This window comes from Microcebus murinus, chromosome 2, assembly GCF_040939455.1.
Source record: "Microcebus murinus isolate Inina chromosome 2, M.murinus_Inina_mat1.0, whole genome shotgun sequence".
In the NCBI taxonomy this organism is placed as follows: Eukaryota; Metazoa; Chordata; class Mammalia; order Primates; family Cheirogaleidae; genus Microcebus; species Microcebus murinus.
This window is the reverse complement of record NC_134105.1, coordinates 108011879-108039244: the sequence shown is the minus strand read 5'-3', so window position 1 is coordinate 108039244 and position 27366 is coordinate 108011879. Positions and strand designations below refer to the sequence as shown.

The 27366-nt window shown below is 51.9% G+C and overlaps 1 protein-coding gene and 1 long non-coding RNA gene across 2 annotated transcripts in view; one reads left to right on the top strand and one right to left on the bottom strand.

The window, feature by feature from the left end:
* The first annotated feature begins 3399 nt into the window (after positions 1-3399).
* The window catches only part of KCNJ10 (potassium inwardly rectifying channel subfamily J member 10), a 31165-nt gene continuing 7198 nt past the window's right edge, over positions 3400-27366 (top strand). The window contains exon 1 of the mRNA XM_012749194.2: positions 3400-3631. The gene's annotated coding sequence lies outside the window, so the exon portion shown is untranslated. The remainder of the gene's footprint in view (positions 3632-27366) is intronic.
* LOC105862699 (uncharacterized) overlaps positions 8709-27366 on the bottom strand; it is a 32634-nt gene continuing 13976 nt past the window's right edge. Inside the window, exons 3-4 of the long non-coding RNA XR_012918181.1 lie at positions 10191-10288; positions 8709-9163 (exon numbers count right to left, since the gene is read on the bottom strand). This is a non-coding gene — a long non-coding RNA (uncharacterized LOC105862699). The remainder of the gene's footprint in view (positions 9164-10190; positions 10289-27366) is intronic.

The window sequence follows — 27366 nt, the reverse complement described above, 5'->3', positions numbered from 1 at the left end:
GAGATGAGGTGAGGAGGAATGAAGACTGGCGGCCACATTTCTGGTTGGGTGATGCAGTACATTCGCTGCGGTAGAGAATAAATGAAGAGCGGCATTCTTGTGAACAAGATGGCATGTTCTACTTTAAGTACGTTGAGTTTGAAATGGTCACCCAGGTGGGCTGGAGATATTGACACATGAGCGGTAGTTGAAGCCAAATGCTTGGATAACATTTTCGGAAAAATAATAAGTGCACAGTAAATGTCTGTTAATGAGTCCATAGTTATTACGGTTCCTTTTCTTTCTCTTCTCTGGTATCCTTCACATTTATTTTGGAGTTTTACTAGAGCCTCCAAGTCTTCTCTAGCTCTGAATGTCAAGATTGTGGCCTCATTAGGATCTTTTAGGGCTGGGCACGGTGGATTGCGCCAGTAATTCCAGCACTCTGGGAGGCCAAGGTGGGAGGATCGCTCAAGGTCAGGAGTTTGAAACCAGCCTGAGCAAGAGCGAGACCCTGTCTCTACTAAAAATAGAAAGAAATTAATGGGCCAACTAATATACATAGAAAAAAAATTAGCCGGGTATGGTGGTGCATGTCAGTAGTCCCAGCTACTCGGGAGGCTGAGGCAGGAGGATCGCTTGAGCCCAGGAGTTTGAGTTTGCTGTGAGCCAGACTGATGCCATGGCACTCTAGCCCAGGTGACAGAGTGAGACTCTGTCTCAAAAAAAAGAAAAAAGGATCTTTTAGTTGTCCTATTCCTAGTACCTTAAAGCTCTTGCAGGCTGGCACTCAGACCATATTACCCCCATCTCTCACTCTTGTTTACTTAAGAACTTGGAGAAGAAAAGCTAGGAGGCCATTCCTAGTACATTGCTCTGGCTTCTATTGGATTTCTCTTCTCTCCCAGTAAAGTTCTCGAAAGTGTAACCTATATGTGCTAACAGTTGCTCATTTTCTAATGGTAACCCCTTGTAATCTGGTTCACACCCTGATCACTGTTCTGAAACTGCTCTCAAATATCACTAGTGACTTTCTCATTGCCAAATCCAATGCCTCCTCTCTCTGCACCTGTTGGCACTATTAGAACCTCCTCCTTTGGCACTATTAGAACCTCCTCTTTAACAGTCTCTCCTTCTTTGGCTCTTGTGACATCCCATTCTCTTTGTCTCCTTCCTGCCTGTCTGGTGGATTCTCTGTCATTCTTTGGCAGTCCTTCTCCTCCCCATCCTCTACACACAAGGATTCCTCACTCTCTGTCCTCTGTGCACAGCCCTGTCAGGAGCTACCCTGTTCTCATGGCTTCAGCTCATCTTGCCCTAGAAGCAGCCACCTCCTGCTCTTTCTGGCTCTAACCCCTTTCCAGACCTCCCAGCTCTGAGCTTATCACCTCCTCTTTCTGTATCTCAGTCTGCTTACCAGGTTGGCTTCTCCCCTGGGCTTTCCTATGGCCACGAAGGACCCCATAGTCCTCCTGATCGCTAGACTTGAGACCCTGGACTGATCTCCGAAGCCTCCATCTTTCATTCATCATTTCAAGTTGGCCCCAAAGTTTTTTTCATTTTCTTTTGATTTTTCTGTACTCTCATTCATTTTCTGGGTTCCACTTTTCGCTGTTGCCACATGGATTTGGGCCTTCATCTCTTCATGCCTACATTATTGCAATCACTTTCTACCTAGTCTACTTACCTATTATGTCTCCTTGATTCAAACCATCTTGCTCAACTCCAGATTAATCTTCCTAAAATTCTGCCATGCCATTGCCTCTCCCTGCTCAAGAGCCTTCAATTGCTCTCCACTGCCTACAGAGACTCTGCCCTGAAAATGAACTAGTATAGCTCTATATTTACTCCAGGTTATTTCCTCCAATGCAAACACTATGCCTGGGGTGCCTGACCTTTAGCCCAGTTGTTCCCCCTTCCCTGTGAGGACTATTTGAAATGTACAAATCCCTATATTAGGGCTTGTGGAGGTTAAACTAAGCTACAATGTCCAGTTTCTTTGCCTCCCCCTCTCTCCAGGGTTTATATCGATGCATGGTACATGGTAACACTGGTAATTGATTAGCAGTTAAATGTCTATGATGAACGAAAGTGGGGAAATAATTATTTTCTTCCTTAATAAATGCTAAGGGGGCAGATTGGGGGGAAAAAGCCTCTCAAAACATGGATTCAGCTAATAAAAGAAGTCTTTGGTGATGAATAGGTTGGGAACCACTACCGTGCTCTCTAGTAAATGGAACAGTTTGACGCTGTTTCCCAAGCAGACTTGTATTTTCACGTCCCCGCAGGACTTTGCTATGTTGCTCGTTCTGCTTTATTTTTTTAATTAATTAATTTATTTTTTGAGACAGAGTCTCACTCTGTTGCCTGGGCTACAGTGCCATGGCATCAGCCTAGCTCACAGCAACCTCAAACTCCTGGGCTCAACCGATCCTTCTGCTTCAGCCTTCCGAGTAGCTGGGACTACAGGCACGCGCCACCATGCTCGGCTAATTTTTTCCATACATTTTTAGTTGGCCAATTAATTTCTTTCTATTTTTAGTAGAGAAGGGTGTCTCGATCTTGCTCAGGCTGGTTTCGAACTCCTGACCTCGAGAGATCCTCACACCTCGGCCTCCCAGAGTAATCCTCCTAGGATTACAGGCGTGAGCCACCTCGCCCGGCCTCATTCTGCTTTAAATGCCCTCCCCACCACCTCTCGGTACCTGAATCCTCTGCATTCTTTGGGGTCCTTATGTCACTTCTTTCCTCCCACACCTGCTAGGAGCCCCCTAAGTAGAGTGGTCTTTCCCTTTTGCAGCCTTCAGCACCTCCCGCACTTCGCCGCGGGCTCCGGCCTTATCTTTCCATCCAGAGGAGCCACTGCGGGCGGGATGATGTTGCGCGCATGTAGCACCCAGCCCCGCACCTGGCACTGGGGCACGGTGCACCACACGGGGATCGTGCAGAACGCTGCAGCCCTGTAGCCCCGGGAGCCCAGGCCTACTCCGCCCCGCTCTCCCGGGCGCCGCCTGCGAGGCCACTGGGCCGGTCCTGAATTCATTTCCACTTCATTAACTCGGCCCCAGTCCCGCCCCCGCGGCTCGCGCTCTCGTCCCCATCTCCGACACCACCGCCTCCCTTTTCTGCCTTCTCTCTTCCCCTGTCATCCTGCCAGCTCGGCTCCTATCGCTTCGCGTATCGTCTCCCCATCTCTCTTGCTCCGCGAGTCTGTCTGGGTCTCTGTCTTTGGGTGTTTCTCTCTGCGCCTCCATCTGTCTGGGGCTCCGCTTCCTTGCCCCCTACGCCCCGCCCCCTGCCCAAGCCCCTCCAATCCCGGCCGCTCCAGCCTGGCGCTCCACTCTCCCATTGGTCTGCCCAGAGCCCCCCGCCCCCGCCCGCCCGGCCCCCCTCCCGGCCCCTCCATTCACTCAAAGTTTGGCTCCGGCGCTGCGGAGGGAGGGGGCGGCCCGGCCCGGCCCAGCTCTGCCCCCGGCCGGCCCGACCCCGGCCCCGGCCCCTGGACAAGCCCTTATCTGATCCCAGCTCCGGGTTTAAGAGTCCCGGCCCTGCCTGTCGCACAGCTCCGCTCCTCACTCCTGCCCGCCCCGTCCGTCCATCTGTCCCGCTGCCCCGCGGCCCATCAGAGGGGCCACTCCACCTCCGACCCAAGGTAAGATCCTGGCCCCAATGAAGGAGTGCTGCCGCCCCGCCCGAGGTCCTGTCCTTCTAACTCTCTAGAGACATCGGGGCCCCCAGCCCCTAAGACCCTACCTTGGCTGGCCTCAGCAGTATGTCCTGTTCCCCTACTTCCCTGCCTTGGGCAGTCCCAAACGGAGCCTCCTGGGAAGGGCGCCCCATGAAGGCAGCTCCACCCAGGCTCGTCCCCTCAGCCCTCCAATGTAAGGAAGGGGCTTTCCTGATGCCCCCTGCCACTGGGCAGACGCAGTTGCATCACCGCTCCTCTAGTTAATACAGTGACCACCACACATAGCCATGCATCCCTCACGCAGGCACGTCAGACATGCCCCCTCCCCCCAGTATTGACAGGTCAATTGACTCCCATGCCTGGCCCCTTCCCACCTCCCCATAGAGTGACAATCACACAGTGACACACACTGATCACTAGTTCACACACAGGGAGAAAAACAGATACTTGGCAGCTTAGATTAAGGAGACACAGTAGCCTGGTGTTCTTGGGACCCCTGCCCACCCAATCTCTTCCTTCCATTTGGACTTGGCTCCCACTTCAAGACACCCCTCCTGATTACCCTGCACCTGCACCGCAGCTATTTCCCACTGAGATCCTCACAAGGAAAGGAGCAGGGCCACTTCTAGAATGAGAATGGCAGATGGGGTTCTAAACATTCGCCCTCCAGACAGAGATGCCCCTTCCCGTTCCATCCCTCCCTCCACCAGGAGCTAACCAAGGGCACCTGTGTTAGGAAAGAGTCCAAGGTTGGAATTTCCTGATTTGGGGGAGGAGAGCTGAACGGCAGGATGGGTAGACGGACAACACTGGGAAGAAGTGGGGGTAGGTCTCCAGCAGTTTGAAGTTTCATTCCAGTAAATGAGTGCCAGGGCAGGGTGAGGCAGATGGGGTAGCGGAGATAGTGAAGAAGACGGTACAGATTTGAACGCAAAGGAGGCCCGCGCTTAAAACCTGGTTATGTTGCTAATCATTACAAATTCTGACTAAGGGTTTCTGGCCAGTCTGCTCTTGCTGTGGTGTTTGAATTTCTTTTCTCCCCACTGGGACTGCTTTAGGCAGCCTGGGTGGGAGGGAGATAATCATGGGAGATTTGGGGCACCCATATGAGAGGTGCCCCTTGTTTAGGGTTGCTAAGGAAGGCCTGGAGGACATATCAGGAAACCAGCCCTTGTGGGGGGCCAGCAGCCACCACCAAGTTCAGTTTAGTGTCATCCTGACGCCCTCTCCCTGATCTCCAAGGATTTCTGAACATGTTGCTGGCATGATGGTGGGCACCATGCTGAGCTGAGTGGTAGGGCTTGTTAATTCCTCAGAGTGTAGACTGGATATGGGGGACCAAGTCTAGAAGGAGCCAGGTGTCCTCGCTCTTGGCTGGTTCTTCAGGGAGGAGGAAATGGGGGAGGTGGGGGAGGGAAGGCGTCATGCCAGGGAGAGGGTCCAGGGCGGGCTTTGGAGGCAATAGGCATGGCCCTGGCAGTGCCAACTCCTTCCCCACCCCCCTGGTCCTTTGGTGGTGGTGAGGGAGGGAGGAGGGAGGGTGTGTTGGGGGTGATCTGGGCCGGTCCAGCCTCCCAAAGCCCTTGCCAACCTGGGTCCTGAAAGGAGCTGCTGTTTTCTGAGCCATCCCCCCACCCCCCACCCAGAGCCCGAGCAGCCAAGTTGTCTCAGCGGATATCAAATGGCAATGACTCCACTGACTGAGGGTGGGAGGGTGGGAGTGGCGGTGGGGGGGTCAGGGTTATGGTCCCACTCCGTTTGTGGCTTTAATGCAGAATCCCACTGCTGCTCCTGCCCCCGGGGAAAAAAAATCTGTCTCCCCAACATCTGACGCACCTCCAGTCTGTGGGTGCGTATATTTGTGGGGGGGATTAGTTATCTGCCCACTGGCATCCCCACCTCCTCTGTGTGCCCCACGGAACCAAGCCCTGTGGCCCCCACCTGTGCCACCATGCATGAGCTCGTTTACAGCTCTAGCTTTGTTGGTTGGAGCTACAAGGGAACTGTCTGGCAGAAGACCCAGGGACCATTCTTCCCTCGTCCACCCTAGGGACCAGAGAGGCTGGGACACTCGGATCTGGGTGGGCTCAGATGAAGTCCTCTGGAGTCATCATCCTGTGATTGGTGGAAGAAGGGGTTTAGGGCCGTAGGGGTGGGCCGGAGCAGAAAGACCCATTTCCTTAAAAGAGACTCCTGGGTTTCCTAGCAAAATGCTTGGTTTCTGTACACAAAATGGGCAGCTAGGCCGAGCCCCTTGGCATTGGTGGGGAGGGAAAGAGATGGGCAATGGAGTCCTTAAACTTTCCTGCCAAAGATTATTTAGGACGGAAGAAAAAACCTCCACTCTCCCTCCCCTCCTCGGCCTAGATTCTTCTCTTGCCTGACTGGTCAGTGCTACTGTCCAGGCTGGGGCCAAGCTGTCCAGGGTAGCAGTGGGGCCCTAGAAGGGGCAGAGAGAAGGGATAATCCAAGGCACACCATTGAGAGGAAACTGCAGAAAGATTGGAGAGAAAATGGAGATTTGGAAGCTAAGTGTTTTAGCACCCAATGGAGGGTAGTTGGCTGGGGCAGCTCCTGGGATCGAGAGCTTTTTGAGTTTAGCGCATGACCTCGGTCTCTCCACTGGCTGAGTTCAATGCTTTTCCTCCTTGTCTGAGTTTGATCTACGTGTTGCCACCACTCTCTATGGAGAAAATGCATCCTGGGTGGCCCCTCTTCATCCCCTCCCCCCATCAGAACCTTGAAAGGGCAAAGAGAAAAGGATTGTGGGAAAAACCCTCCCGTGGGTGTCTGCCAGCTGGGAGCCTGGATTTGAGGTGGTGGGGGAAGGGAGGGCCGTGTCTGGAATGCGAGGGAGAAGTAGGCACGGAGCTGAGTGGCCTGGGGAAAGGTTGGAGAAGCAGGGGTTGAGAGGACTGAATGAGTTCTGGCCTCCAGAAAGATGTCGCACAGCAGGGACACACAGGTCCATCCTGCCACTCTTTCAATGGCAGGAGACCCCAGGAGAAGGGTTGAGGCTGCATCAGGGAGGACTTAGGGTAGTTTTCAAGAAGCACATCCAATAAAAGCAAAGACATTTGAAATGGAGATTGGGAAGAAAAGGGAGACCACCTGCTGGACCCAAAACTCTCTAAACCCCAAAACAAAAAAGCCCATCGTTAAAGTGGCCTTTCCAGGGTGGCTGGCACAACTCTCCCTTGCTGGCCCAGGGCGCCCTTCTGCTCTGGGAGACAGTAGGCGCAGTGGGTAAGAGCGCAGCCTTGGAGTCAGGCTCCCTGGGTTTAAATTCCAGTTCCACTTAGCTGAACAAGTCTCCTCATCCTTATGATGGGGCTAGCAATAGTTGTGAGGATTGACAGAGAATATTTGCAAAGGGCTTGGAATGGCGCTTAGCATGTAGAAGGTGTTTGGTGTTATGGTTCTCTTGCCTCTCTGACCCTCTACTCTGTCATCTTTCCCAGCCCTTCACTGTGGTTTTTCTGAGATTCTGTCCTAGGGCTCTATCCATCCACCCTTCTGCAGTTTGGGAAGGTGGAAGAATGATCTCGTAGTTTTGAAGGAGGCTGGGTCTCCACACCCACAGCCCCTGGCTTTCCATGAGCTTTTGCTAAGCAGATGTCCTGCCTTCAATAAAAATTTGAAAAATGTGAACTGAGCTGTTGAGCTTCCCCCAAACAGTCTCTTTCCCCCATTCTCAGCAACTTCCCTTGCAGCCAGACACTGGCTAATCTGCACTCCTCAATCTCACCCTGCCCGCCACGGCCCTGCAGGTCTCTCCTCTCCTCCTCATCCTGCCTGGCCTGCTCCCGGCCCAGGTGAGCCCCACAACTTCTCCCAGGTTTTTGTGCCCTCCTCTCCTTCTGTCCCCTGATCTGTCGTCCATCCCATTGGCTGATGCCCACGGCAGCCTCCTTAACCACCTCCCTGATTCCAGCCCCTCTCTCTCGCCTCAACTCCTTCCCTTTACTCCACCAAGGAGTTATCACTGGAATTGTCATGAAGCAACCGTTTAATCTGCCCTTTCCCTACCCAGACACCCCTGTTGGCATTAGATAAAAATTTCCCAGTCACGATCTTCAAGAGACTTCTTGCCTTCCCCAATTCCTTCCAGCACCCCCATCTTTCGGGACTGTGCTCTTCAGACCTGGTAACTGGGGTGCAGATCCAACAGTAATCTCTGAGCCTCCTCTCACCCCTCCTGCAAATCTCCGTCCTCCTCTTTCCCTCTCTGCTCTGCCATCTTGCCTAGCCCTGCGTCTGTGACTTTGCCCAGGATGCCCCGTGCAGGGTGATGTCGGGGGGGACATCCTGTCTCTCATTAGCCTGGGGGCTCCTCTGGGGTAGGGCCTGTGCCCCTGTCAGATTGGCAAAGGCATCTCTTCTCTCTCTGGACCCCTTGGCACTCAGCAAAGGGCCTGGCTCCTGGGACACGGTGGCTACTGTCCAGTCTCGCTCTAGGTAGGAAATTTCTCTGATTGCTCATTCTGGGGGAAGGATCCTGACTTTAGAAGTTTATGTGAGTATCCCAGAGCAGGGTGTCTATTAGATTCTAATATTCAACTCTCCAGGGAACCTCAAGAAAAACCCCTTTTACACCAACTGCCCCCTCCTGTGGGGATGGCGTCCCCCTAGATTATAAGCAGCAGACCCTAGAACCCCCAGTTTACAGTCCTCTAAACATTGTTGGCCCCCGCACGAGAAACCATGTGGGTCTCCTGCCCACGGAGTCTTTCTCTGCTGGCCAGAGCGGGCTGACTCCAGCCCGACGCTGGGCTTGTCGGCAGGCGTCTGCGGTGGAAAAAGGGGCGAGAGGTCAGAGTCTAGTCTGGGACAGCACCATTATCTTGAGCATATCTGATCAGGGGCTTGTGAAGTGGGAGACCTGTGGGGCCACCTCCCATGTGGGGTGTGGGTCTGACCTCTTCGTGCTCCATTCTTCCTGGACTGGCCCCCTCAGCTCCACCCCCGACCCCAGCCCCAGCTCCAGGAGTCAGGTGCTCACCTTCTCCTTGTGCCTAAACCTCCCAGTTGACCTTGTGATAAAAAAGATATGGGCAGTTGGCAAGAGGGGAGGGCGAATTTGCTGGAGTCTAGAGCAGTGGTTCTCAAACTTTTTGATCTCAGGACTCCTTCACCCTCTTAAAAATCACTGAAGACTCCCAAGAGCTTTTATTTATGAGGGTTCTATCTCTCAATATTTACCTTATTAGACACAAACACTGGGGAGGCTTAAAATAATTACTAATTCATTAAAAATAACAATAATAAACCTATTGCATGTTAACATAAATGATATATTTTAATGAAAATGGTTACACATTTCCCAAAGTAAACAACAAACAAAAAGTTTAAGAAGCGGAGTGCCATTGTCTTACATTTTCACAAATCTTGTTAATGTCTGGCTTTAATAAAAGATAGTTGCTTTCTCATCTGCTTCTGCATTCAATATGTTGCAATATCATCTGTCATGTGGCTTCTGGAAAACTCCGCTGAGCACTGTGGAATAACGAAAGTGAAAAAGCGGCAAGGCGGGGCGTGGTGGCTCACGCCTGTAATCCTAGCACTCTGGGAGGCGGGAGGATCACTCAAGGTCAGTAGTTCGAAACCAGCCTGAGCAAGAGTGAGACCCCGGCTCTACTAAAAATAGAAAGAAATTAATTGGCCAACTAAAAATATATATAGAAAAAATTAGCCGGGCATGGTGGTGCATGCCTGTAGTCCCAGCTACTTGGGAGGCTGAGGCAGAAAGATTGCTTGAGCCCAAGAAGTTGAGGTTGCTGTGAGCTAGGCTGACACCATGGCACTCTAGCCTGGGCAACAGAGTGAGACTATGCCTCAAAAAAAAAAAAAGGGGGGAGGGGCAAATAATGTTTTATAAACATTATTATGAAGATAGGTTTGACTTCAAAGAGTCTCTGTAAGGGTCTCAGCAACCCCAGTAGTGCCTGGACCACACTTTGAGAATTGCTGATCTACAGGAACCTCTGCAGACAATGTCAAAAAACCTGGGCCAATCTGATATCCTGGCTGAATATTTTTGCTAGGGAGGCAGTATGGAGCAGTGGTTAATTTCGTAAGTTCTGCCTCAGTTCTCCCACTCACTAGCTGTGTGGCCTTTGGCAAACTACTAACATTGCTATACTTCAGTTTTCTCATCTATAAAACGGGATTTTAAAAAAGCACCTACTTTTTAGAGTTGTTGAGAATTAAGTGACATAATACTAGAAAAAGGCTTAGCATACTGCTCCATGTTGCGAGCCCTTTTAAAATTCCAGAGCCTGGTCCCTGAGTCCACAGCCCATCTGCCCAGAGGCGGGGAGCTGCAGAGGTGATCCACCTTATTTTGCAGATGGGGGCTTGGCCCATAGAGGGAAAATGACTCGTACAAGTTTCTAGTGAAAGTTAGCAGGGTTGTTGAGCTGTGAACCCAGGAATTCTAACTCCTAGCCCTCTCTGTGCTCTCCCCATCAGACTCTCTGGGTGGGGAGTAAGGGCCTGAGAGGGGGAAGGGAGCAGAGCCTACCTTTCTGGAAGCAATCCCAGTGAGGCCTGCAGGGCGGCAGGAAGCCTGGAGGGCAGACCTTCAGGTCTTAGGAGAGGACTTCCTGACACCAACAGCAACTGAAAAGAGGAGGAGGAAAGCTGGGAAGACTGTCTTAAGCCCAGAAGATGTGTCTGTCTTGCCTCATGGGGAGCAATTCTGCAGAATACTCCACCCTCTCTCCTGGGGCTCACTGGCCCAGGGCAGAGGGGTCTGTGATTGGGTGACCCTGCTTCTCGTGTAGTGCCCTTCCCAGGTCATTGCCCTCCTCCCAGCCCTGCCACCACCCCAGGCCTGGCAGCACTCTCCCTCCCCTGGCCCTGGCCTTGGTGCTGTGGTGCCACAGGTCAGGACATGGTGCCTTGGTTGAGGCAGCTGGTGGCACCAAGGGTGTTAGGGAGGTTTCCTGGGCAGGAGAAGGGAAGCCTCTCCCTCACAGACTGGGGACAGGGAGGAGGCAGGCAGGTGGGGGAGACAGATGCACACACTGAGGACGAGCTGGTCCTGCTGGCTGGGCTCCAGCCAAACTCCCCTGAGCTGGGCGGCCAGCTCCGCCTTCGCCAGTGCAGGCTCAACTCCCTGGAAGAGCCCCTACAGGTGGGGACCCTTGTCCCTAATCGCTACTCCCTGCTTCCCCTGTAGTGGCTTCCACAGCCTCCAGAGCCGCAGCAGGTGGAGGTCTTTTGAGAGGATGGCGCCCCAAGGAAGCAGAAGCCCAAAGACCCCAAACTCTGAACACATACCCTTTCTGCTTAGGTAGGAGATCTTGCTATCTATTGCTCCGTTTTCCCTCTCCTACCCACACAATTCCCTTGAATAGATGACAAAACTGAGGCAAAAAGTGGGTGGACCTCGACTGCCCACCCATTTCTTTCTAGAGCCCAGCCTGGGACCAAGGGGCCTGGCCACCCACAGCCCGTCCCCATTCGTCCCTGCCAGTCCCTGTGGCTGTTTCCATCTGGCCAGTGGCAGGTTTGGGGGCCCTAGTCTAGTCTCCTCCCCTGTCTCCTGGGCAGTGCCCTCAGGGAGGCTCTGTGGGCTGGCTCTCCTCAGCCTCAGCCCCGCAGCCCCCCTCGCCCTCTGCTGCAGCCCCCCAGCTCCCACCCCTGGGCTGTGGGACAGGGAGAGGGCTGAGGGGCTGGCTCTGCATGCTAATGCCCTGCCCATTGTCAAAGCCCCTTTGTGCCAGAGAGCTCCATTGAGGCGGCTCTGGGGCGGGCACAATGGGGGCTCTGTCCCCTAGTTCCCCCAAACAGTCACCTGCTTTCAGAGCCTCCCCACCCCCCTCGCCCCAGTGTCCGGAGGGCCCAGAAAGCACGGGGGTGGGGGGAGATGGGGGGGTGAGGAGGTGGGCCCAGAGCCAGGGGGGATGGGCAGGAGTTGACCCCCCCACTGCCTGGGCAGGCTGTGGAGGGCACACGGAGGGGAGAGGCGCCCGGCTCCCGGGGCGGGGCAGTCCATAGCCACAGCTGGAATGCAGGTTCTGTGAGGCCTGAGGAGGGGAAGGGGCACTCACAGCCTGCCCACTCCTCGGTTCCATGTGCCCGGCTTGGGCCTGTGGCTGCCCACCTCTCCTCCTCCTCCTACCACGGGGACGCCCTTGCGCTCAATATGCAGAGACACACAGGCACACGCTCATCTATGCAGCTGCACACGCGGCTCCCCACACACATGCCAGCGGATGTGCTCAGACACAACATGCCGGCCCAGGCACACGGCCCCGCACGCCCACGCCACGGTCCCCAGCATATGCGCCTGCACACCTGCCCTCCGCCTGCCCTGCTCCTTTCCCTTACGCACCCCCTCTGGCAGCCACGGGCAGGCGGCTCAGCGCCACCTCCCCCCATGCCCTGGCTGCCCTCTGCTGCTCCGACACAGGTTGTAACAAGTTTGCACTTGTTGTGACCTCAAGAATGTGGCCCTGGGGCGGGGAATGTCCCGCTGCCTCAGACCACACCTGCTCACACCTGCTTATACGTTAACCATGTTAACCGCAGCTGCACACCCTCTGCTGAACTCTGAGTGCGGCGCCCCCATCCCCGCCCCAACCACGAGGGAGGTAGGGGGGCCAGGACTTGTGCCCCAGAGCTGGACGGAGCTTCCTGTGAATACCTAACCCCCCACCTGGCCGAGCCCAGGTCCGATGTGACCCAGGGTACATAGGTATCTCCCAGCCCCTTCCGCCTGTGAGGTGGGTAGGACAGTTACCATCTTCCCAGCAAGACTCTGCGAGGGGAGGTGACGTGCCCAGGCAGTTGATGGCAAGGCTGGGACTAGAATGGAGGCCTCTTCCCTTTAGGTTTTTATTCTTTCCACTGTCTGTCTCTTGCTGTCCCTGAGATGACCCCACCTCACCCCGTGTGCAATTTTAACAGAGCTAGCTTTACCTGCCTTCCTTGGGAAGGAGTGGCGGCACGGTGGGGAGAAGCACAACAGGTATAGAGACCTTAGATAGGCTTCTGGGTCTAGAAAGAACCTCCCAAGGTTGACCCTTTCACTTGCTTGACCCTTGCTTGACCCTTTCACTTCCTGTAGGCAGGGTGAGCCTACCTCCTTTCATTTCCTACCCTCCCACCGACCCCACTCCTGCTATTGACTCGGGATCACTGGAGAGAGTAACCCCTCAGCCTTCTTGGCTAGGCTATAGAATTGAGGTCTCTACCAATCACAAGTCCTCTGTGATGCCTTGCTCTGGCCTTCCCAGCTAATATCCTGTGTCTGTACACGATCCGTATGGGGTGTCTATGCCTCTCCTGCTCTTCTGGTCTGTAGCATCTTCAGGCAGCCTGGAGCAGATGCCCTAGGAAGGGAATAGATGGGGGCCCTCTGGGATCCCGGGATGACTGCACAATGGGGTGCTGGGACCTGGGAGGTGGAAGAGGTCACAGCGGCAGAGACTCCGTTAGATGGAGAGCTAAGCTGATACTGGCTCGCTCACTGGCAAGTATTATTGAGTGCTGATCTCTAGGATGTTTCTCCTACATCAGAATTGCACAGAAGAACCTCTGGGTCCTTCTACTCCTTCTCCCTATCCCTTATGTAGAACGCTCCCCCTCTGACTACAGGGCTCTCCTAAGGCTGCCTCATCCATGTGTCTTCCTTCGTGCAGGAAGAAACCTCCCCCAGCCCTTGTACCCTGGTGTGAGTCTTCTGCCTCCAAATGTCCCCTGTTGGAGAAAGAGGTCTGCCCAAAATGTAACTTCAGCCCCTTGCTGTACTGGGGCTGTTAGATACTGTAAGAGACAGAGGACAGTGAGATGCCCACTTCTGGGTCCAGTTCTGCATCTAGCGCCATTGTGCCATCCCTACCCACTCCTTCTCCTCAGTGAGGATGTGGATATAGAATAAGTGGAGGGTGGGGGAGGGTTGAGAGCTTGCCTCCTGGGGTGATGGGGAGCCCCTTAGATGTCTCTGTGTTAGAGTCAGAGGTTGCCTGGAACAAGAGCCTTGAGAAGGAAGTTGAGAGGACACCTGTCAGGGAAGGTGGCTCAATCCCCTGAATATGATTATAGGAACAGAGTACCTGTGGGTCTCCATCTCCACCAAGGGTACAAAGAAGAAATTGCTTAGGTGGCAGCAGGTAAATTTTGATTTAACTGGAAGAATTTCCTAGGCATAAGCAGTAGTACTAGGCGAAGGGGAGGGCCAGGAAGAGGTGGAGGGCTCACTCTCCCTGACAATAAGGAGAGCCCCCTGCCCCTTTGGTCACCTATTGAACAAGGTCTGGGTGGCCTGGGAGATAGTTCCAAAGACTTTCAGTGCCCCGTGGGCTGTGGGGTTTCCTATGGTCTCAAAGGAACTTCCTTGACCATTTTCACAGCCTCAAGCGAGGGCATCATTGAATCTGTCCCCTGGTGTGGACCTCACCATTTGCTGTTTATTCTAACTCTTCTTACTGCCCCAGCTGCTGCAGGGGTGAGGGAGACCCCTGAGACCTGCTGGGTGGGAGAGCCAGCTCCAACACACGAGGGGCCACGGCCAAGGCTGGGTGGGGAATGAGCTCCATGGTAATGCTCCAAGGTTGGCTCCACACCAACTGGCCCTTCAGGACCCCGGGGGCAAGAAAAGGATCTCGTAGGAAGAGAGAAGTTGGGATGAAGAAGAAGGCCAGGGTTATTGCTCCGATTCTGATATTTAATAACAAGGGCTATTGGCTAGCTGTGTGATTCTGGGAAAGTTAGCCACATTTTCTAGGCTTTGGCTTCCTCATCAGTAGAATGGGATGACCATGGAGGGTCTCCTGGCGCGAACATTCTATGACACAGTACAGTAGCAAGATGGCAAGCACAGGCTCTGGTTTACGCAGGTCTGGCTTCCATTTGCAATGCTACTTCTTGCGAGCAGTCCTCCAGGGCAAGTTAGCTGACGTCTGTAAGTCTAGTGTCCACATCGTTAATACGAGGGCTGCACCTGTTACCCACCTCCCAGGGATAACAGGATGAAGAGCTGCATGGACACTCAGCACGATGCCTGGCACACAATGAGGGAAGTCCCTGGCACCGTGGGAACACAGATATCCATGCACGCAGCCCACACAGGGGGCGGGAGCACCCAGGAAGGCTTTCCAGAGAAAGTGACATCTAAGCTGAGTCTTCAAGGAGGAGTAGAAATTAATCAAGCAAAGTGGGAGGGGAAGAGTGTTCCATTATTTGCAAAGAACTGTTGCTAAGAGAAGGCGTGATCTGTCCAAGAACTAAGAGAAGTTTAGTGTGGCTATGGTGCCTGTGCGCAGGGGGTGGGGAGAGGATAGAGAACACTGATGCTGGGAGGTCAGTGGGGCCAGATTTCAAAGGACTCTGTTCCACCTGTCATTCTCAGGGCTTCCTGAGAATGGTGGTCCCTCCACTTCCTCTCCAACCTCTTTTTTTCTACTTTTCTTTATTCCTGTCTCCCAAGACTCATTCCTCTTGTCCTTGGTCACCCGGGCACAAGGAAGCACTGGGCTCCCCTGGAAGGACCTGGCCAGTCCAGGGAGAAGCTTTAAGTTCAGAGATCTCTGACTCTGGGCCAGTTTTTGGCTCAAGCCTGAACTTTCTGCCTCTCTCCTTTCTCACCATGAGAGAGGGATCTCCCTCCCACAGAAGACTCCGGACTTCTAGCACTGAGGAACTCCTGCTGAGCGTTGTGTGCCCACTGCGGGCCCCGGTTTCCCCATCTGTCCCTGTCACTGTAGAGAGTAGGGAGGGTGTTGATTGGTGGGCGCTGAGGGCAGCATGGAGTCAGGACCCAGGGACAAGAGAAAAGACTGCTGAGGAGACTGAGTTAGCGCCCCCAGGTGTCCGAAAGTTGAAACTTCAATGGGAAGCTCGGAGGAAAGGCTTCCTGAAGATGAACCCCGTTGCGTTGCGCGCATTGCAAACAGGGCGGGAGGGAGGAAAAAGCGATGTAAGGCGCTTCTAAGTCAGAAATAGCAGGCACTGAGAAGGACACAAAGATAAACAACATAAAAGTTAAGAATCGGTTCAGAAGAGATTCTCCTGTTTGGGAAGATGGGGATTGTCCTCCCTGGAGGGAGTGGGGTTTGTAAAATAACCCTTGAGGACTGGGCTTGGTGGCTCACGCCTGTAATCCTAGCACTCTGGGAGGCCGAGGCGGGCGGATTGCTCAACCTCAGGAGTTCGAAACCAGCCTGAGCAAGAGTGAGACGCCCATCTCTACTATAAATAGAAAGAAATTAATTGGCCAACTAATATATATAGAAAAAATTAGCCGGGCATGGTGGCACATGCCTGTAGTCCCAGCTTCTCGGGAGGCTGAGGCAGCAGGATCACTTGAGCCCAGGAGTTTGAGGTTGCTGTGAGCTAGGCTGACGCCACGGCACTCACTCTAGCCTGGGCAACAAAGCGAGACTCTGTCTCAAAAAAAAAAAAAAGAATAAATAAATAAATAAAATGACCCTTGTGGCCGCTGCTCCTGGGGTGCTTCCACACTGGGGGTGACTCTTCTGCCTCCCCTTTCCCCACACTACTTCTCAGAGCCTCCACCAACTAGTCCGAGCCCTCCCTCACCGGTAGCCAACACAGCCTCTAAGTTCAAAGACATAAAGTGTGTAGAGAAGGCCTTGAGCTGGGATCTGGTCCGCCTCCCTGTCTTCTCTCAGGTGGAGAAGGCTGTCTGGCCTGGGACCCCAAGGAGCAGGTCCCATCATCCCCTCTCTAGTTTCCCAGGCTCTGGTGGCAGATCAGATGACAGCTCAGTGGCTCACTGGCCTCCACCCCAAGAACCTTATCTCCTGGGGCTGGGCCATCCTAGGCCTTGAGAAGGCTGTCAGCTGCCCAGAGCCCCTGAGGCCGGGGGCAAGTGGGACAGTGAGGGGCCGAAGGTCAACACGAAAGGAACTTCTCTCTGTTCAGCATCCTCAACACACACTCTCCCACCCCTTGGCAGGTTGACAGGGTTTGGGAGGAACTACAGGGAGGAGGGATGAAGACTAGTTGGTTGGAAGCCACTCCAGTTCTGGGCCTATAGTACGTCCTGCTCTGCCGATCAGCAGTACCTAGAGGGAGACGTAGGGAGCAGATTAGTGTGAGCAGCATGGAGCCCACCAGGGTGTGCAGACGCAGGAGGGAGAGAAAAGCCCACAGGACTTGGAGACACGGGTTCTGGCTGTGCCATTAAATAAATGCCAGCAAGTGACTTTGCCTCTCTCAGCCTTAGTTTCTCTAATTCAGTAGATATTTTTCCTTTATGGGCAAAGTAGGATAATAATAATATCTTTATTTGCATAAAAGCCTTACAGATTTCACATACTTTATTTCGTATTATCCTGACTACACAATGGAAGGTTTTATTGCTTCCTTAGATGAGGAAACTGAGCCCTGGAGAGATGAAGAGATTGACCAAAGTTCCCATAGCTAGTAAATGACACAGACTAGGATGGCACATGGTGTGAAAGAAGAATAGATAGGGACATTTGGCTGTGACCCAGGCATGCCAGGATAACAAATTAGGTTTCTTTTGTTAGGCTAATTCAATTTGGTTGAAAATGGCTCTCTGTATTGCCACGTGGAGAAAGATTCTGAGGCTCAGTTAAAACAAAAGTACTGTGATGACTTAGTGCTATCTGCTAAGTGGCAGGTATGTGTGTGAGTGAGGACTTAAATGCTGTAGGGTTGACAACCTTAGTCCAGAATCTCCCAGAGGCTTCAAGTCTAGTCCTTCTTCTATACTCATCAGCTAGGTTAAATTCAAAGGTGCTGGCTCAAAATGATGGCTGAGATAAAGTCTGTGCCTTTGAAGAGCTCACAGTCAAAGGACGGTGCAGCAAAATGTCCCAGGAACATAGAGGGAAAGTAAATTTTTCCACCTGGGAGCCTAGGGAAGGTGCCACAGTGGAGAGGACGTTGGGACAGGGCCTTGGGGATGAAGAGGATTTGAAAGGAAGACAGCAGGCCAGGCGGGGAGCGGGCAGCAGGGAGCATCCTGGGTAGAGGCAGATGCCTGAGCAAAGGCCTGGAGACAGGAAGTGGAGCACAGGCCACCAGATTCCACATGGCTAGAGTGTGGGCCACACACAGGGGACTATCAAAGGGGAGGCTGTGAAAAGTCAGGTGGAGTCAGACAGCGAAGGATTTTGAATGCTATGCCCAGAAGTTTGGGTTTCACCATGAAAGCCATGGGAGCTCGTTGAAGAACGTGTAGCTCAGCAGATGGGATGATGGGATGAGTGCTGTAGAAAGGCACTGTGGCCGCTGAGGGCATAGGAGACAGGAAGGTGAGTTTGGGGGCAGGTGGAGCAGGAGATCACTGCAACATTTCAGGTGAAAGAGAATGCGAGGCTGAGCCAGGGCAGCCTCAGAGGTCATGGGGAGAACTTGCAAAGGCAGAACGGGTGGACCAGGTGACCAGCTGAATGGGGGTGAGAGAGAAAGCAGGGGTGACTCTAAGGTTTCTAGCTTGGGCACCCAAATGGAGTGTAATTCTGTGAACAAGAAGGGAAACACAAAAGAGACTCCCTTTTGAGAAGAGAGGACACTAGTCTGAGCACATTAAAATTGGAATGCCCCAGAGAGAGGGAGCGGGTAAGTACGGGGACACACAGGGCAGGGGTGCGGTGGAGTCCATGGGGTGCTGCAATGGTTGAGGAAGAAGAGTGGTCAGGGATGAAGGTCCAGGTGGATTCCTGAGAAACATCAAGATTTAAGGGGCAGAGGAGAGACCACAGCGAGACACACAGGTCTAAAGTAAACGGAGAATTAGAGAGAACCTGGAGAACGTGATGTCAGAAAGTGACAGTGAGACTGTCCACCCACCACAACTCTTGCAGCGTTCTGACACACACGATCCCATTTAGCTCTCCCAACACCTTTGTGTTATTGGGCCATTTTTGCAGATAAGGGAGATGGAAACTCAGAAGCTTAAGTGATTTGCCCTAAATCACAAAGCCTAGAAGTGGCAGAGCCACTTAAAGGCTAATCAAGGTCTACAAAACCAGTGGATTCCCACCGGTGGCCACTCTGACATGCGGCGGACAGACTGCCGTGGTGGAGGGCTGAAGAAACGCCCTGGGATTTAGTGATTGGAAGGGCAGCTGTGATCTTAAAGAAAGTTCCCGTGGCTTTAACTGCCCCCACGGCTGTGTAGAGCCAGCGGAATTGTTCTGAATTTGTCCAAGTGCCCCACATTTTGAAGGTGGTCGTTACTATTATTTTTATTGTTATTACGTATTATTAGGTAGCAATATTTGATATTGCCGATATGGGACCCATTTTTTAAAATTGGCAATTTCTTATGGTTGAATCTGATATTAAACGGAGTGGACAGGGGTGGGGATGGGCCGGGGAGTCCCTGAGACAGGGCAAGTTGCAGGGCAAGGGCAGCCGCGAGGCCCTGGAGAGCCCTGCCCCCTGGTGGTGGGGAGGTAAATCTTCAGCCCCGGGCAGAGAGCGGCAAACAGCTGGTGATGCTTGCAATTTGGGAGTCCGCTTTGGCCTCCAGGGCTTCCCCACCACCCATCTGCAGTCTTGCCAACCCCCTTTGCTGGAAACTCAGAGACTGGAGTGGGGGCGAACTCTCCCGAGGGGCTGTGTCTGGAAGCATACTTCTCATAGCTAAACTAGGATGATCCCCTCAACCAGTATCTCTGGAGATAAGTTGGGCATAGATTTCCCTGATGGAGAATCTTGGGGGCCTAGGCCAGGCGGTGCCTGGCTGGAGATGCGGGACAGAGCTGACGCATGAAGAAGGGGTCCTGAACACACACGTTGTTCATCACTCAGTTTCCCCCTAACCCAGCCCAGACCCTCTTGAGATTTTTCCCCAGTGTCCTTGGGGGACCTTTTCAGGATCTCATGTCTTACTGATAACAATAGGATAACAACAGCAGCAGGAGTTACTCCCATATGTGCCAGCTGAATCTTAGCACTGATGATGATTTTTCTGGCTCTTCAGTCAAGATGAGGAGGGATGGGTTCAGGTCTCTAAGCACAAGTTCTTCTGAGCTGAGGACCCAGATGTGGCCATGCTCAGAGCCTCTCAAGAGTGCTGGGGCTGGAGAGACATGGGACACCCTGTGTCCTCGGTTGAACTCTGTAGTGCCAAGCTCCCCACAAAGCACCAGCTCCCCCCCCCCAGCCCAGGATGTGCAGCCCTGCTGGCCCAGATGACAGCTAAGAGCAGCCTCTGTGACAGGGTGATGACTCAGGGAGGCGGTGTGATGGGCAGCATGGAGGGGTGGGGAGGGCAGGTGCATCAGAGAGGCAGTTCCTATCTGCTGCCTGAGCTGGGAAGTCATCCTCCCTCTCCAGCCAGGGAAAGAGGGGGTCCCAGAGATGCCAGCCTCTGGGTAGATCTCTGCAGGAACACTGTTTTCTTCTTACAGGGGACAGAAGGCACTGCCTGGGGATTGGGGTGGAGGAAGAGGCAATGGTCCTAGTCAGCCCACACTGACAGGCAGGGTCATGACTGAACAGAGAACGTCTGACTTGACCCTCCCTCTCTAGACTGGAAAGCACACAGGGGGTCAGAAGGGCCAAACGGAGGTTACAGGCTCCCAGGAAATGCTTTGAAGGCTTTTATCCTTTCTTTTGATCAGACTATGAGAACTTTCCAAACGTTGACTTAAGGGAAGAAAAGCCTATTCATCCCTGGGCCAGGGCCTCGGTGTCAGGCTGGGGCTAGAGGACAAGGAGGGGAAGGAGAAGGAGACCAGAGAGCAAGAGACAGAGGCAACAGTGATTCAGCTGGAAAGTCAGCCCCAGGACACACACACACACACACACACACACACACACACACACACACACACTGCCCATTTTTTCCCCTACCTCAAGATTTATGTGCATCTGGCTCCATTTCATTTGTTTATTTTCCTTGGGGCAAGACAGGAGGGAGATTAATGAATGAGGGCATCAAGTTTGAAAAGAACCTTAATGAATAAAGACATCAAGTTTACAAAGAATGGCAAACCCAGCTCCATTCTTCTCCCAACCTTGAGGGCTTACATAATCCTGCAGTGCTTTTCTTCCTGCCCCTCCTCTCATACCCTCTCCTTCCTCTTCTCTTTCCCCGTCTCTCATTGAGAACACTTGGAAGCCCAGAAGTGCTTCTTTTCCATCCCAATGCATCTGATCTCCTTCTGGAGGCCTTGGAGGTTGCTATTCAAGTTGGAATTGGTGTCCATAAAAGAGATAATATGGTTGGTGAGGGGAGGCTGAGTGGCTGTTTCCTGTCCCCACCAAGGCTGGTGGGAGGAATGGGACCAGATCCCAGTGCTGGGCGCTCAGGCTGGACTTGGAATTTTAAAGCAAGAAGTGACCTTGATTGTCCATCAACCAGCACCTTGCAAACTGACCCAGAACTGTGTCCAAAGGCAGAGGAGAGGGAATGCGTGCCCCAGAATCTATGGGGATGAGCCTTAAGCTGCTACACATTGGATATCCTTGAAATCTGTTTTCATTTAAAGCTATGTACGTTTTTCATTCTACTTCATCATCATTGTTGGTATAGCATTCAAATAATATTTTCCCTCAAAATCTTGGAGCAAAATTTTTATCTTCAGAAAATACACTGAATTTAGTCCTGTGGCTTTGAGTGCCTTCTGGCACACTAGAGCGCGCCCTTGTTTGAGAAGCGTGGAATTAATACAAGTCCCCATTCCACAGTGGAGGAAATAAAGACTTGAAAGGCTGAGAGACTGCCAAGGTCACAACTAGTCAGTGGCAGAGTTGGGGCTGACACCTCCGTCTCCTGTTCCCAATCCAGCACACTCTGCACCAGACAGTGCTGCCTGTTAGTTCCAGGCAGGGTCTTGCACACCCTTGAGCCTGATTCTCTCCGTCTCCAGAACGCCATGCATGGACACGTACCTAGCTCAGCTGTTGAAGATGAGTGTGGGTTTGGAGACCAGCCGAGTCTCAGATCCTGAGACTGACAGTGCTCAAAACCCCTCTGTCTGTGAGCAGGGCTGTCCCAACACATAGCGCTGGAGTGTGGTGGACAGAGCGCAAGCTGGCACCATAATTCCCTATTTCTATCCACCTGTTCATTTGTCTATACCCAACAGTGATTGGTTCAGGAATAACTTCACACCTGAAATAATTGGATTACTTAATAGCTATAGTGACCTACTATAAATAGAAAGAAATTAATTGGCCAAGTAAAAAAAATATATAGAAAAAAAAATTAGCCGGGCATGGTGGCGCATGCCTGTAGTCCCAGTTACTAGGGAGGCTGAGGCAGGAGGATCGCTTGAGCCCAGGAGTCTGAGGTTGCTGTGAGCTAGGCTGATGCCACAGCACTCACTCTAGCCTGGGCAACAGAGTCTGTCTCAAAAAAATAAATAAAGATAAATAGAGGGTGCAGTGTCTTATGCCTGTAATCCCAGCTATTTGGGAGGATCCCTTGAGGCCAGAAGTAACTAAAATAATAAAAATAAAAGTAAATTAAAATAAAAAAAAATAGCTGTAGTGGCTATTCCTTCTGTCTTCCTGGAAACTACCCCCCCTCTCTGACCCCATTTCCAAATCCTTAAGTCAAGAGCCTCTTTTCTAGAGGGAGGAAGTAGGGGGACTAGGAGGCTTTAGGGCTTGGCATGCCTCTGCTAATGTGGACACCTAGGCCTTGGGATCTAGAGGGAGAATAGGAGGATAGAGTGTGACAAAAAATTTGTAGGTGAGAGTTGTGATTAGACAGACAGCAAACTATTCCTCCGGATCATCATCTTCAAAATCAGATCTCCAGGACGAGAGACAGAAGGCTGGAGAAACTATGAGGAAGAGAAGCGACAATCAGAGAGGTGTGTAGGGAAATAAAAAAGCCAAGAGGAAGGTGAAAAGGAGGACAGAGGGGAGTGGACACATTAGTGACAGCCAGGATGGAACATGAGAGGGGCAAGTGGTGCAGCACAGATGATAGACGAGATAAGAAGACAGTTGGGAGGAGAGTCCAAGAGAAGGAACTGGGGAAAATAGGTCATGGCAGGCAAAACTGGGATTAGATACAGCGGGGTAGAGCAAACATAAAGGAAGAGCATCACCTCCAGCCCTCAGATGCATCCCGGGCATCGTTGTTGGTGAGTTTTCCACATCAATCTGTCCCCTCTCACCTCCAGCATGCTCCAGGTGTCATCTGCCCCGGTTGAGTGTTGAATTTGCTCAGTGAAGGCAAATTCACTATCGTGTTAACCTGAAGTTACAGTGAGAAGGACTTTGGAGTCCAGCCAGGATCCGGTATAAATCCCAGCTCTGCTACTTACACATTCCGTCACCGGGGCTCTCTGAACCTCAACTTCCTCGGCAGTAATTATGAAGCTAAGAAGACTTGCTCGACAGAGTTGTTGCAAAGATGAAATGTCAAGCGCCGGTCTACAGTAGACATGCAATAAATGATAGTTCTTCTCCCTCTCTCCTTCCATTTCCCCCGAACCAAACATTCAGAAGAGGAAGTATTCCACAGTCAAACAAGAAAAATCGCCCAGTGGCTCTGTGAAAGGGTGTTCTGCAGGCTGGGGCACGGTGGGGAGGACCCCAGGGTTCTGTGCCCGAGCCCTGCAGGAGCCCACGCTGTGGCTGTTGCCCCTATTCCAGCTGCCCGACCTTAAACACGTGAAGCTGGCCACAAAGCAGGAGGGTGCTGAGGGGTCAGAGCACATCTCTGTCTTTCCAGTTTGTCCTATGAGGCTCTTTCATGTGCTCCCAACACTTCAGCCAACATGAATGGCTCCTTGTTCCCTGGCTGGCCCCGGATGGCCTCAATGCTCATACTTTATACCTTCTGCTCATACTGCTGCCTTCATTGGAAGGGCCTTCTTCTTGATTCCCCAAAACTCAATCTCTAAGGGTCCAAATCTTGCCTATCTTGGAGGCCACTCCTAATGCCACCTTTCCCAATGAAGTCTTTCCTGAGTGAGGAAGTCAGGGAAGGAGGAAGAAGCTCAATTCCTGGTTGTTACTTACTAAATATGTTTCCTGACCCAAATGAGCACAGCCATATTCTTATGAGGTTTTGGGGGGAGTCATGTGAACTAATATAAAAACAACCTAGTCCAGTGCCTATCACATAATAGGTGCTCAATCAATACATGTTATTTTTCCCAACCCTGATCCTTTGAGCTAGAATTTTTTCTTTCTTTCTTTCTTTTATTTTTTGAGATTGAGTTTCTCTGTATTTCCCAGGCTGATCTTGAACTCCTGGGCTCATTCCACCTCAGCCTCCTGAGTAGCTGGGACTACAGGCACATGCCACCATGCTGGCTAACTAAAAAAAATTTTTTAAGAGCTGGAGTCTTGTTATGTTGTTCAGGCTGGTCTCAAACTCCAGAGCTCAAGCGATCCTCCTACCTCAGCCTCCCAAAACGCTAGGATTACAGGCAACAGCCACCACGCCTGGCTTAGATGTCACCTTTTCCTTCACAAATTCCCCTGTACTTCATTGCTAACTCTTCTATGGCACTTATCACCTCCTGTCTGTTTTATTATTGCCTCCCTTATCAGATGGTAAGGTCCTCAAGGACAGAATCTACATCCAATCCATCTTTACAATTCCAATGCCTTGTTTGTTTTATTTTCTTTTATTTTTACCTGTCCTTTTCTGAAACCAGATCCAGTGCCTTGTTTAGAATCTGGTACCCAGTAGATGCTGAAAAAATATATTTATTGTATGAATGCATGAAAACACAACTCAAACTGCATGTGGTAGGCAGCATCATTACAGATGAAAATATTTGGTCTATTGCATATCTATTAGTATTAATAATTACTTATCTGGGTTTCCATATGTACAAGGGAAAAAAGAAAACATAAGGAAAATCAAGAGAAGACACAGGCCAGGCATGATGGCTTTCACCTGTTATCCTAGCACTCTGGGAGGCTGAGGCAGGAGGATCGCTTGGGGTCAGGAGTTTGAGACCAACCTGGGCAACACAGCAAGACCCTGTCTCTACAAAAAAAATTTTTAAAAATTAACTAGGCATGGATACAGATATGCTTATATGGAAAATCATAAAAGGAAGGTATTACTTAAAGCTCAGAAATCAAAGAAGGCTTCATGGAAGAGGGGTTATTTGAATGGGGCTCTGGGTATGCAGAGACAAGAAGGAAGCGGGGGCAGGAAGAGAGAGGGGCACGCGTGGCCACGTGAAGTCAGGAAAGCGTGGGTGTGCGCTGCGGCTGGTCTGCTTACAATGTGCCCCTGGGGAAAACTGGCAGGAAATAAGGCTGGAGAGGAGGTTTGGAAGCAGATCGTGGAAGTCTCTACATGCCAGCCTGAGTCTGGCCTCTTTCTGGTAGATAACGAGGAGACATTAAACTTCTTTGAGCTGGGGAAGGCACTGAGACAGTTCCAGTGTAATGACAAGGGCATGGGTTTGGGAGGCAGAGGACCTGAGCAAGAGCCCAGCTCCAGTTTCCTGAGTCACCTCACCTCCCCGAGCCTCGCTTTCTTCATTCATAAAACAAGGATTATGATCTTAATATCTCATAGGAATGCCATGAGAACAAAATGCGAAAGCTTTGTAAAGCACTGAGTAAATGTTCATTGATTCGTAATCAGAGGTGTATTTAAGGAAGAATAATCCAGTAGCAATGTAGGGTGGCTTTGAGGAGAGAGAGAGAGTGGAGACAGGAGATGAGTAGGAGGCTGATGCAGTGATTCTGCCACCAGGCATCGAGGGCCTGAGGTAAGACAATGAAGCGACAGTGGGAGGCACAGGCAGCATTAGATGACAGTGCGGCTGAGGAAGGGGGGGAAGTTGGAGATGATCCCAAGGCTCTGAGCCTGGGTAACTGGGAGGATGATGGCACCTTTAGCTATTTAGGGAACCAAAGAGGAGCAGCAGGTAAGAGAAGAAAGAGGATTCGTTCATATTTGTAAATGAATGTGTTTAGTATTCATCCCCCAAAGCTCCTTTCAGCTCTTGCCATGGAGAAAACAGATAAAGCTCTTTCCTTGGGAAGCCTTCCCAGCCCCTCCAACCAGACAGGTTTTGGGAGAAGGTGCACAGTGTTTCCCTGCCCCTCCACCTGCTGCCCCTGGGAGGGGGCTGAAGCATCCTTTCTAGTCACCTCAGTTAGCAAAATCAACTCCAATGCTCCGTAGCAATTTGCAAGGCTCAGTCTGTTCCGTCCTCCTGCAAATGGAAGAGCTGGCCCAGAGAGCTGGGACTGATGTCTTGGGACTTTCTTTCTCCCACCTTCTGTACAAAGGATTTGTAAGCATCTGCAGCATTTGTGAAGCCTGTGTAAACTCGGGTCCCTCGCACTCCGCCTTGGCTCCTCCTGAAGGTGTCCACGAGGCAGGTGTCTCCCGTGAGGAAGACCAAGGCTGCAGCCCTCACTGGGGCCTGGGCCTGCCCAGACCAGGCTTTCAGTCATTCCTTTATTGTGTCTTTCTTAACAGAGGTACTAGGTACTGCAGAAATAGATGAAAGGCAGAGTCTGCGGCCTTAAATTAAGAGCACACAGATGGTAAACAAACCATGGCAAAGCACTGCCATGTGTCAACACAGGAATATGTATAAAACCAAGCACAGGAAACCCATGTTGGCGGGGAGAGGGGGGAACGGAGAAGATGAACTATTTTCTGAGAGTCAGGGAAGGCATCAAAGAGCATAACTAACACTTGAGTCGAATTTTGAAAGCCAAGGAGGAGATCGTGGATAGGCAGGGCGCAGGGCACGCGGAAGCAGGTCCCGAGGGAGAAGGGACCAGCTAGTGGGGCCCTTTGCAGAGCTGGAGTCTAGGGGACGTGTGATTGTCAAGAGTAAAGGCAGGAAGTGGGCAGAGACCAAATCACGGAGGGCCTTGAGCGCTGTGCTGGGAGCCTTCTAGTTTATCCTGAAGGCCGTGGGGAGCCGTGGATCAACTGCAGACATGAGAGTCACAAGAACTGTGTCCTTACTCAAGAGCAGTCCTGTACTCAAGAAGGGCTCTGATAAATCCATTCATTATTCTGGGGAATAAATGACTCTCAGGTCAGATAAATGAGCTCTCAGGTAAAGACAGCTCCTGGAAGAACTTCCAGGCATGAAGCAGGAGGTGGGAGCTGTATTTGCTGAGGGAACATGCTGGGCATCGCTGTAGGTGACGACAGGCCTTTGTTTTAGGGAAAGAATTGCTTCTCAGAGGAGAAATAAAGTGGATGTTCCTGCTTCTGACTTTTTCACCACTCAGAGTCTGGGCATCAGAATTCTGCCCCTAGAATTTGGCTGGGACTGTTTTGGGGAAATAGCACCCTCTAGAGGGAAGAGTTTGCATGTTTTGGGTAGGGCAGCAACAAACTATTCCAGAGCTTTGGCCCGCTTCCTTTCCCAGGGGCCCAGCCAGCTTGGGGGTGGAGCAGAACTGATTGTTTATCCGATTCTGACTCTGGCCACCGTGGAAAACAAAGCTGCCTGGCTGTGGGAGGCGGCACAACAGCTGGGAGCGACAGATAACAGCTGGAGGTGGCAGATATAAAGGTTGGCAACTGCAAAGCACAACAGCTGGAGGCGGCAATCACAACAGCCAGAGGCAACAAAGAAGCTAGGCAGTAGCCCAAAACTCCAGAGCCCATGAGTCTAAGAATAGCTTTACCACTGGGCTCTAGAAGCTCTGGGCTGTCTTCTCTGTCTCAGCTGTGGTCCTGTATACAGGGTATCACAGAGGCACCTCCTGAGAGCATGAGACCTATGAGAATAAACCTGGGGTACACAGAAGCAGTTGCTACAATTAAAAAGTTCTGC